The sequence below is a fragment of the Cibotium barometz genome, chromosome 62 (genome assembly GCF_041138505.1).
Source record: "Cibotium barometz isolate CiBa-2024 chromosome 62, ASM4113850v1, whole genome shotgun sequence".
Lineage (NCBI taxonomy): Eukaryota > Viridiplantae > Streptophyta > Polypodiopsida > Cyatheales > Cibotiaceae > Cibotium > Cibotium barometz.
This window is the reverse complement of record NC_141107.1, coordinates 20,964,888-20,977,490: the sequence shown is the minus strand read 5'-3', so window position 1 is coordinate 20,977,490 and position 12,603 is coordinate 20,964,888. Positions and strand designations below refer to the sequence as shown.

Here is a 12,603-nt window from a genome sequence, read left to right as displayed (position 1 = left end):
GTGTATATGATTGGTTTGGGATTTATTGAAATGAAATCATGTTTAGATTGCAATAATATCATAGCCTTTTGTTAAGATAATGCACCTTGAATCTTTATGTCCTCATCGTAATTATATTAGATTCTAATCTTTTTCCAAGAAGAAAAAGATTCTAATCTTTTGTAAAAGATAAGACGCACGAGCATTAAAAGCCCTTTTGAAAAGATAAGAGACACGAGAATTAGAAGAGACACGAGCCTTAGAAACAATTCGAAAAATAAAAGAGAGCCACATAAACTAACCCGCTACCTTAGCTTAATGATTTTGATCGGCATTTTGCTTTTTCACAAACCGCGTTTGCTTTTACGGGGTCCCGACCGCTTTTTTTGTGTAGCTTTCCGACTGCATATTCGTCGCGACCATGAACGGACTGCCAGAAGAACCACCGTCCATCATGTCGAACCCGGCGAAGAGTGCACGCAGCGCTACCACATGGCGCAGTAGAACGCCGCCAGCCGCAGACACGAAGCGCCTTGGGTTGTACACCTGGTGCTGCGTGCTCCTCAGCACCGTAAGCGCCATGCTGATGGGCTACGACATTGGAATCATGAGCGGCGCCATCCTGTTCATCAAGGAGTACCTGCACCTCAGCCTGCTGCAGGAGGAGGTTGTCGTGGGCTCGCTTAACCTGTTTGCGGCCGTGGGTTCCCTGGCGGCGGGCTTCGTGGCCAATTGGCTCGGCCGGCGCCGCGCGCTCTTGGGCTCGTCTGCCCTCTTTCTCGTCGGTGCGGTGGTGCTGGCGGCCTCCTTCAATTTCGCATGGCTACTGACTGGCCGCTTATTGACGGGGCTGGGTGTGGGCTTCGCTATGATGATTGCGCCTCTCTACTCGGCAGAGATCTCCCCGGCCCGCGTGCGAGGCTTCCTGGTGTCCTTCACGGAAGTGTTCGTTAACGGCGGCATCTTGCTCGGCTACGTGGTAGGCTTCGCCTTCCAGTTTTTGAACCCGAGCTACAACTGGCGACTGATGCTGGGAGCAGGAGCGTTGCCAGCCGTGGTCCTGGCGCTTGGGGTGCTGTGTCTGCTGCCAGAGTCGCCGAGGTGGCTGGTTCTGCGGGGTCACAACGACAAGGCCAGGCAAGTTCTGAAGGAGGTGGTGTGCGGTGGCGACGAGGAGGAGGCGCAGCAGCGGCTGGAGGAGATCATTGCGGCGAACGAGGCAGAAGGAGCAGGAGGAGGCTTGTGCACTACCACCCCTGGAGCTACGGCGTGTGGTTTAACATCCAACCTCCGGAACTGCCTGTCGTCGCCCATTGCCCGCATGTACCTAGTGGCCCTGGGCATCAACTTCTTCCAGCAGGCGTCCGGCATCGACGCCTTGGTGTACTACAGCCCCGTGGTGTTCAAGCAGGCCGGGGTGACTAGCAAGATGGGCATGCTAGGCGCGACGGTGGGCATGGGTGTGGTCAAGCTCGGCTTCGTGTTCGTGGCCACCTACCTACTGGACCGCATGGGGAGGAAGAAGCTGCTCTACGTCAGCGCGGGGGGCGTCGTCGCTTGCCTGAGCACTGTGGCCGTCACTTTTGTCTTGCTTGCCCTCAACTCGGCGCAGGGCGACTCCATGCTTTCCGTCGGCGAAAAGCAGGGCGCCCACGCTTCCGTACTTGGAGCCGGAGTAACAATCGTGGCCATCTTCGCGTACGTGGCCTTCTTCTCCGTCGGCTTCGGCCCCATCAGCTACGTGCTCACGTCAGAGATCTTCCCCCTGAAGCACCGTTCGACGGCCGTGGGCGTCTCCGTGTTCGTGAACCGGGCGGTGAGCGGCACAGTGGCTCTGACGTTTCTGAGCATAGCCAAGGCCATCACGCCCGCTGGGACTTTTGGGCTCTTCGCAGGCATCACCCTGCTCTGCATCCTCTTCGTGCTGCTGCTGGTGCCGGAGACTAAGGGCAAAACCCTCGAGGAGATCGCCCAGCTCTTTGATGCCAATAACAAAGGCAACGCCGTCGTCGTCGACATCGAAATGGGCCAGAAATAGTAACTCACGGCCGCCGCATAGAATGTAAATCCATTTTAATAAAAGCAAGTCATCAACACTTCTAAGGTAAATGCATTATTGAATCTCTATAGCTTTTCCAAAATATGCACCCAAAACATTTTTCAATAATTAATTAGTTTGGAGGGAAGCACAAGGAAGATGGGAAATGGAAAGGCTAAGGTTTTTTTGACATTAAGAGATAAGATTTTGTAGGTGGGGGGATTTCCTGAAGGCACACATGGTAATTACTTCTTTTTTTGGATTTGACGTTCTCTTTACTCCTCTTTGATTCTCTCTCTCGCGCGCGTATACCTAGCATGCAACATTTTATGCTGCGGTTATGCTTGTATCCTTTGATGAGGCGTGTAGGAAGGGCTAAGAGGGGTTCTCTCGTGCATATACCTGGCATGCAGCATTCTCTGTCTCTCATTTTTCTACAACAGTTATCCTTGTATCCTCTGCTGAGGTGTGTAGTAAGGGCGGAGGGGGGGTGCGATGAAGGGCGGAGGGGGGTGCAGTTCTCTGTAGAAGGGATGAGTCCTTAACCTGAATGGTAAAGGTAATATTAATTAATGCCCGCGCATAGCGGGCATTAATTAATACACCACGAATAAAAGACTGAATCTCTATAGCTTTTCCAATAATGTTTTCTCCACATATCTTTGGTCCAAGTGGATACCCATCATCCATCAACCTTTTCCAATTCCTAATGTGTCGCAACCAACTAGTACACCAAAAGCTTATGTGTCGTATGGGCAGTCATGATAGCTAAGAATTGCCATTGGTCCATGATAACTAGGAATAACCATTGGTCGGCCATTTTTCAAAAAACAACTTCCGACGACAAGTGGCTACCCCCTAACTACCACCCATGATCACCCTTCATTGGAAAATGGCCTCTCGACGGCCATTCCCTACTCCATCATGGATATCAACTGGATTTCAAGGTCAAACTTGACCGCGATAGCCATGGCCATTAATCAGTTCCAAGTGCTAATGTGTTATAACCATCAAGCATACAAAAAATGGACATTTATCGTGCGTGGTGGTGTGTCGTACAGGCAATCCGTGGACGAGAATAGATGTTGGTCAGCCATTTTTCAAAAGAGTAGCTTTAGGCTATTGTCAGTTCTCACAGTTCATTGGAAAATGACCTCCCAATGGCCATTCATTTACTTCTTCTCAACATCAAGTTAATCTCAATGACTAATAGTTTCTATCAAGTTCCTCTTTAGAATCGTACTCTTCACTTGGTTGGCTCACGTGCAAGATGTTAGAACTTGACAACATAAAGGAGTTTATTCACCAAAGGACCATGGAAAATCTTGGACACATGATATTTTAGTACCTCCATATCATCATTTGCAACAGCTTGAACATAATTGATCTATGCTTTCCACTACCTTGAACAATTAGCAACAACTTGAACATAATTAATCTATGCTTTCCACTACCTTGAATAATTAGCTAAGGCATATACTAAATCTCAAATGTGGTGGCTTTGTTTTAGAACATACTCAATTTAACATCTTTGTTTTGTCTAGCATGGATTGCCTATTGACATTCCATAAAATGATAAGTTCAAAACCACCCCTTCAACTACCTATAGTAAGAAGGTTTTCAAGGACTCTTTTGTGAGTATTCTTGGGGCAATTATTTACCTTGTAATCAAAGGAATCAATTCTTTCAAAGGAATCAATTCTTTCAAGGACTCTTTTTAGGGTAATTGATCACCCTTAACAAATTGTAATCAAAGGAATCAATTCTTTCAAGGACTCTTTTTAGGGTAATTGATCACCCTTAACAAATTGTAATCAAAGGAATCATGTTGCCTCAAAGCTCTCCTTTAACCACATGTTCTTTACTACATGTATGTGGTGATTATTGTGATTGCTTCTATGGTAGTGCACCAATATCATGATAAGATGGCATGATAAGATGTCCCCAATTTTCCCATCATGGAAGTTGATATGGTCTCCCTGAAATGGCTTTGTCATGAATAAGTCAATAGGATTTTCAGGTTGTACGTGGAATGTAGAAGGGATTAAGGATATAAAAAAAGAATGCTTCTTTTTGGGGGCTAGTTAAGCAATTGGGATTTTTTGTTATGGCTATTCAGGAGGAGTAAAAAATCTTGAACCACCTCAACGTTGGACATCAAATCCATATCCCAGTATTCAAGATCTAGCATGTAAGCAGCACTGTGTAGTATCCCAGTATTCAGGATCTAGCATGTAAGCAGCACTGTGTAGTGGTGAATGCGCTCCAATCCATCTAGCATGGAAGTACTTCAATAGGACTTTTCTTTGTCTACTGGAGAATGGTATACGAGTTGGGGTTTTCCCAATTGGTTCTATGCATGAAGGAAACTAGATTGTAACTAGCCCCTGTATCAAGTAATGCATTATAAAGCACTTTACCATAAGGGCCAAGCAATTGAATGGATATTTGTGAAGGTGCTATGTGCTCCTTTGTGTCTCCTTCAACTTCTCCCACAAAAGCTTGTGCAGATCCTAGAATAGCTTCTCGTCATTGATGCTATAGGATTTACCTTTATGTAAGGGAAGCCTACAACTACACTTCTTCTTCTTCACCATAAGGGGTGCTAAGAGCTCTCTACTCCACCCAACCACCACAGCCAAAAGAGACCCCTCCAAGATTGGACCCCTAACTCTTTTAATAGCATAGTGCCACCCTTCACAACAAGTGCCCGACCACTCTCAATAGTGTCCGGCCACTCTTGGGTCCGCACTTAGTCTTTTTGGCTCCCCTAAACCCCACCCATGCCTTTCTCGAATGGTTGAGCTATCTAGGCTCCAACTAATTCTGTTGTCATGAAATTACTCCCTCCTTAAGAAGAGTTTTTGTCCTCGAAAATGAAATTTGGAAACCTCTTTTTGAGTGTGCTTACCTTTTCCCAGGTAGAACCTTCTTCTAGTCTATCCTTCCACTTGACTAAACACTCTTGTCATACAGAGTGTCGAGTTCTTTTCTCTTGAAATCTATGACTTTTTCTAATCCATGTTGTAAGGATGGGGTTTCGATAAGTTCTACTAGGATATCTTGACTGATGAGATTATCGTCATCACCCAACTTCTTTTTTAGTCTACTGAAATGAAAAATTGGATGAACTTTAGAGCTTTCTGGGTAAAGATAACTTGTAAGCAACACTACCTATTTTTTTAAGTATTGTAAATGGACAACAATACCTTGGAGATAGCTTCGGACTTCTCCCTGTTTTCAAAGATTTGGAATGTATAGAAACCTTTAAAAACACTTTATCACCTTCCTCAAAAGATAATTTGCCTACGATCTTTGTTGGCATAATGTTTAGCACGGTCCTGTGCTCTCTTAACATTGTCTTTTGCAATTTTCGTCATCTCTTGGAGATCCTGAAGAAAATCTTTAACTTTTTTTAATCTTTTCTTTCTCGAGGCCAATGGCCATAAGCCAGGGATAAAGAAGAATCTATTGTTTGTCTCTGCGCTTGCTAGACTTGGACTTGTAGTCAAATTTGTGGATGATAGATGTACTGTTCATGATTTGACTTCTGGTGATACGATTATTGTATCTGGCACCTTGTTTCGTGGGCTATATAGGCTCAATTCTTATGACAAGTGTGTGGAAGATTTAGCAAATACAATTTTTGATGAAAATGCAGTTTCAGATGCAAAACTATGGCATGCTCGTTTTGGTCATCTGAACTTTGCTAGTTTGCTGCGTTTGCAAAAATTTGATATGGTTGCTTCATTGCCCCCTCTTGAGGCACCATTGAAACATGTTTGTGAAGGTTGTATTTTGGGCAAAATGCAGCGTTCTACGTTTCCAAAGGATGGTTCTGTGCGGGGCACTGGCAAATTGCAACTTGTACATAGTGATGTATGTGGGCCTATGCAAACTCCGTCATCTGATAAACACTTGTACTTCGTGACTTTCATTGATGATTACTCAAGGCATGCATGGGTATATCCACTAAAGGCAAAGTCCGAAGTGTTTTTGTGCTTCAAACAGTTTTTGCTTATGGTTGAAAATGTATCCAATTGTAATGTGGGCACCCTCCGTTCTGATCGAGGGGGGGAGTACATGTCTAAAGAGTTTGATGCATTTCTGGCTAGTCGTGGGATAAAACACCAATGTATAGTGCCATATACCCCTCAGCAAAATGGTGTTGCTGAGAGGAAAAACAGGTCACTTATGGAGATGGCACGATGTATGGTCAAGAGCCAAGCTTTGCCACATGCGTTTTGGCTTGAGGCTGTCATGTGTGCTGCATATGTACTCAACAGGTGTCCCACTAAGGCCTTGCAGTCTATTACTCTATACGAAGCTTGGCATGGCAGGAAGCCTTCTATTGGTCACTTGCGTGTCTTTGGTTGCTTGGCCTATGCTTTAGTGCCTGTGCAACAACGTAGAAAATTGGATGATAAGGTTATCAAATGCATTTTTGTTGGTTACAGTGCTGAGAGCAAGGGTTACAGATTGTATCATCCGTAGTCAAAGCGTATCTTGATTAGTCGAGATGTTGTTTTTGTGGAAGATGCTGTGCAGCCTTTGTTATCATGTACCAAAGAGACAGGTGTGAGCTCACGGGATGTATTTGATATGTTGTTGCCTTGTTTATAGGTGGGAATTCAAATGTAAGTCCTAATGAGGCAAATATTCAGCCTATGCAGATTTCAAACGACATCATAGATCAGCCTATTTTTGATGTGAATTTACAGAATGTAATTTATGAAGATAGGGCTGAAAATGAGCAGGCTAAAGGTATGCCTAAATGGCTGGTGCAAACCTTGCGTGATAGTAAAATTGATGCACCTATGTCTAGTCGTACTCGTTCAGGTTTTCAGCATGCCTCTTATGCATCAGATTGTTATGCTTTGGCTGTGTCTAGTATGTGTGAAGAGGAAGAACCTCTTTCATTTGATGAGGCACAAAAATCAAAAAATTGGTTGGCTGCAATGCAAAGTGAATATGATGCTATAATGAAGAATGGTACATGGTCTTTGTGTGATTTGCCTATTGGTAAAAAGGCCATTGGATGTAAGTGGGTTTTTAAGTTGAAACGAAAGCCAGATGGTAGTGTTGATCGCTATAAGGCTAGACTTGTTGCAAAGGGTTATGCTCAAGAAAAGGGCATTGATTTTGATGAGACCTTTGCTCCCACTTGTCGTATGACTACCATTCGTAGCATTTGTGCATTGGCAGCTCATAATGGTTGGAATGTACATTAGTTGGACATAAAGACTGCGTTCTTGAATGGAGATTTGCATGAGGAGGTGTATGTATCGCAACCTCGTGGTTTTGTTCAAAGAGGGCAGGAAAACAAAGTGTGCAGGTTGAAAAAGGCTTTATATGGTTTAAAGCAAGCTCCACGAGCTTGGTATGAAAAGATACATGCATATTTGACTGCACATGGTTTTCAGAAGAGTCCAACAGAAAGCACTTTGTATGTTAAATGTGTGGATGATGTACATCTAATCATTGCTCTCTATGTCGATGACATGCTGCTCACAGGACCAAATGAGAGTCATATTGCTGATTTTAAGGCTAATTTGAATGCCTCTTTTGAGATGTCAGATTTGGGGCATTTGCATCATTATTTGGGGATACAATTTAAGCAGTGTGATGGAGGTATTGCTTTGTGTCAAACAAAGTATATTGAGACATTGTTGTCGAGATTTGGCCTTGAAGACTGCAAGCCTATTGCTACTCCAATGGAGACAGGTTTGAAGTTGAGTCTTCATGATGCTGGAGATCACTTTGATGTCACACTCTATCAGACAGCTGTTGGTTGCCTCATTTATGTATGCATTACGAGGCCGAACATTCAGTTTGCAGTCTCACAGGTGAGCAGGTTTATGCATAGCCCAGGGTCTCAGCATTGGAAACGCATCTTTCGCTACTTGAGTGGCACCATATATCTTGGATTGTTTTATCCCAAGGGGGGATCGTTGTCACCAGATTTACATGCTTTTTCAGACTCAGATTGGGCTGGTTGCTATGACACAAGAGTGTCCACAAGTGGTTTTTGTTTCATGCTCGGTAGCTCATGCATATCTTGGTTGAGCAAGAAGCAACCTACTGTGGCCACTTCTAGTTGTGAAGCTGAGTACATGGCAGCTTTCACAGCTACGGTTGAGTGTGTATGGCTCAGACGGCTTATGGTGGCTGACTTGGGTGTTGGACAGGAGTCTGCCACCTCTATCTACACTGACAGTCAGAGCACATTGGCAGTTGCGAGAAACCCAGTTTTTCATGCTAGCACAAAGCACATTGAGGTGCATTATCACTATGTCAGGGAGAGACTCTCAGCAGGAGAGATCAGCTTGGCCTATGTGCCAACACAGGACAACCTCGTCGATCTTTTCGTCGATCTTTTCACAAAGGCGCTTCCTCTCGTGAGAAGTTGGAAGCTTTTCGTAAAGCTTTAGGCTTGCTCCCCTTTGTGGACTGATCTACTTCGGGCATGACACTTTCCTATACATGAGTGCCAGCTCTCGTTCACACCATCACTCCCAGGGGGGATTTGTTGCCATATATATAGGCATATATATAGGCACTGATGTGTGTGAACACACTTAGGGCCGTCGGGGCACTTTTTCCCTCTTTAGGAGGTTTTTTCCCCCAGCTTGTACATTGACACAATCTAATACACTTTGTGTTGTGTGCATTCTTGCTTCTTCTTCTCCAAGCTTTGTGTGCTTTCCTGCAACCCTAATTCCAACATTTATATGAGGTGGGTACATGTCAACTTTGAGAGCTATACGATAACTCCTGCTTACTTATGTGGTAGCTTGTTCTTACACTCACTCCCTACCTTCCTTGTGCTCCATGGCACCATATTTCTCAATAGCAAAGAGGCCTACCAGCACCACATCAGAATGGTCAGACACTCCAATTATTTCTTCTACCAAAAAACTCTTCCACATTATAATCCACTTGTTTATGAAGATAGAAAATTTATCAAGCTACCACCAAGATTCTAAACTGCACTTATTCATCAAACTGCACTTATTCATCAAACTTAGGAAAGAAGCACCCACCTCTATATGCTTCTCCAAGATTATCTATTTCCCACTCCCTTGCTTTGCCTTCATCCTTCATAATAGTCTAGCTAGGGTATACGTAAGATGGTGCTGATGATTCCCTTATAACGAAGGATAGTACTAGATTGTATGCCAACAAAATTTAAAAACATCAAGATGCTTTAAAGCAAAATCATTATTGTTGTATTAGTTTTTGAGATTTATAACTACACATTGTAAACTCATGGCTTCCATGGATTATGGCAATCTCTATTTCTCACCTCAAAGTGTGTATCATTACAAGCTCCCATCCATACAAATGGCTAGTACTAGCGGCATAAGTGACATAGTACAAATAAAAGTTACTTATGAGGACACAACCATTGTTACTTACAAACCTATGTCATGTTTCCGAGCTTAGTATTCACATTGAAAAAACATCATATCCTCATTACATTCAAGTTTTCAAAGACCTTTCATTTGTGCATTTCAATCAACAAAATTGATACATAACAGACAATATGCAAGAGTACAGTAGTGGACATTGATACCAAGGATGTTGTCCTCCCTTGGCTTCTTTCGCTAGGTGCTTGGCCATCCACTTTATATCTTCCTTTGATGCATGGCAGAATAGGGTCTCTTTTTTAGCACACCCCAACGTGCAAATCTATGCCATGAGATGCAATGTTGTTGATGCTACTCATAAATAGGGCAAAGACTTAGGGTTTGTTGACAAGACAAGTACACTTTTAGAATAATCATCACAACACTAGGGGTTTATAATTGTGCTTGTCATGTCTTGCTACAACTGATAGTAGCTCTCCTTCATTCTTCGTGGTGGACACATCAAGTAGAGAGGCCTCAATGCATGGGTGGCATCTCATGTCATAAGAAAAAGGTTCAAGGAGTGAACTTGCTTTAAAAATTACAATCTAGTCAATAATATTATCATATATTTCCAAAATATGGCATACCTCATTTGATCTCTTCCATCCATGCATGTACATGGTGGTTTGCCATCCAAAATGTAAAAAACCTTGTTGCTAAGGAACCCCATCCCGTGTTGCATTTCACTTTCTCAAATTTCTCGTTCTTTTACATCCATGTATTGTTCCACAAGAGCTTGGTGCCATTAAGACCTCGTGATGCCAAGGAAGGCATTCTCAAGGAGTAAATAAAGTGGTCTTTATCTCGTACATAGCCTTGGTTAAAGAACTCAATGTAAAGCTTCTTGTGACATTCATTGATCCTTAAGATAGAAGGATTGGAGATAAGGCCATAGTCCATAGTAAAAGGCAACTTCCTCACGTGTATGTACAACTTAATCTGGTTCTCAATGTGATTATACACATGTCTTGGGAGTTTTACAAGTATACATTGTGAGCAGCTTAAAGTCAATCCCTATACCATGCCCATGTGAAGCTTACTGTCATATTTTATCACGAATACATCTTGTTTGTCAGCCTTATCCTCCTCATCATTGACAGTAGTCGTAGCCTCATACATGGAGTCATCTGTGAATCTTTTGTTGGATCTTCCTCTTTCCCCATGTTTTTGTTTTAATTGCTACCTCATAACCTTCAGGAATTTCACTTTGAATGACAATATTTCTTCTCTTCCTTAGAGCTGGGGGGTTGTGGAGATCTTCTTCATATGGACACTCTTTCCTTGAGGAGTAAGAAAAGTTATATTTTCCTTTTCCTTCAACATTTTCCACTCTAACTCTTCATAAGCAAGTTTTAAATGTACTAAACTATCATGTACGAAATTGTAGAATAACTTACCAAACTTGACTTGAAAAAAATACAAAGTGAATTCAAAACATCTTCAAGCATGTTCATATCAACATGCGGAAATGGATGGGACAGACGCATATTTTTTTCTAAACATTTCTCAACCATAAACCAAATATGTCCTTCTGGAAAGGGCACACTATGCATGGTTTGAATGGTACTAGGAAGTCTCCATAATTTTTCCCTCACCAACTTTACCCTCGTGAAAGATATAACATCCCCACATATAAACTCTTGCAATTACAAGTCCTAAAATTAACACAATCCCCTCTAGGCACAACTACCACAATTGAAGGGCATTGTCTACCACTTGTGGCCCATCAACTCGTGTCCATCCTTGGTGACTGGAAGAGGTTGACATGATTAACAACTCTTGTAGGGCATTGCAAAATTCAAATAAATTGACAAGTTTCCTCCCAATTTAGCTAATACCTATATAGAGGTGATTTAATTATCTCACATTAGTGGCGAGTTTGAGTGGCCATTTACTGTCCTTAAGAGAAGGTGATTTTTATTGCATTCTATTCTCTATATAAGGATAATATCAGTATATGGACATGTCCTGTGGATAATGAGCAAGCCATCACTCCAATATAGGGATAGTTGGATTTAGAACCCCAAGCCATCTTAGATATCAGAGAAAAATCTTAGGAGTAAAACTCTTAGGGAATGCTTATTCAAGTGGAAATTCTACCCGTAGAAGACACCACTTGGGAGAAAGAAGTATGTGTCTAATCCCAATCATGTCCTATGGATGACAAGCAAGCCATCACTCTAGCACAGGGATGGTTGGATTTAGAAACACAAGCCATCTTAGATAGCAGAGAAAAATCTTAGGAGTAAGATTCTTAGGGAATGCTTAGTCAAGTGGAAATTCTACCCCTTAGAAGATGCCACTTGGGAGAAAGAAGAATTACTCTGATATTTCCCCCAACTTGCGAGATGAGGACATCTCAATTATTTAAGTAGGGAGGGTCGATCTCATAACCCTTGAGGTCTCCAAGCTCTACAACTCCTTGAGAAGCAATTCCATCGCGTCTCCTGCGAATGTTGTCACACCGCCACGTTGCACTACGGGTCCTCGTCCCTCCTCTCACCTCACTTCACTCACACACTCATTAGCATGCATTAGGGAGAGAGATTAGCAAGAGGATTAGCAAGAGCAAGACTCAATTGCACAATGGGAGAGTATCTTGTATTATGAGAGAAATTCACTTACATACATGGCCATAAGTGTTCACACTCACTAAAACTATGGCCGACCGGGCACTTTAGGCTCATAAGAGGCCTAATGCTATTACAATGGCTACTCTCATAATATATCCATGAAGTACATCACTTAGGACTTGATCCTAACTTGCTACCACACGCTCTTGAAGCGGGAATTGCCATAAATACTCCATCACACCATTACGGGCGCCCGTCCAAGTTGTAGCTTTGGACACTATTGCTTCATATCTTGAATGTACGACCCTTTGGTGTATCTACTGTGACTCTTTGATGCAAGATAATGGCGGTATCTCGTTGGTGTATCTACTGTGACTCTTTGATGCAAGATAATGGCGGTATCTCTTGTTAATCCTAGAATTGGATTAACATTCCCCCTTCCTGATGGTGCGATCGCGTCCTCGTGATCGTGTTGAAGACCTTTGTGTGAGGAGAATGAACAAGCTTTGGCGATGGCTTTGATGTTAAATGACGTTCAATTGTCTTTGTTTCTCTTGAAGAAATAAGAAAAACTAGTTAATGAATGAAGAGGTTAGTGGTT

General features: G+C 42.9%; 1 pseudogene; it reads left to right on the top strand.

Moving 5' to 3' along the window:
* The first annotated feature begins 251 nt into the window (after positions 1-251).
* LOC147604234 (putative polyol transporter 6 pseudogene) lies at positions 252-2,219 on the top strand (annotated as a pseudogene).
* The last annotated feature ends 10,384 nt before the right edge of the window (positions 2,220-12,603 follow it).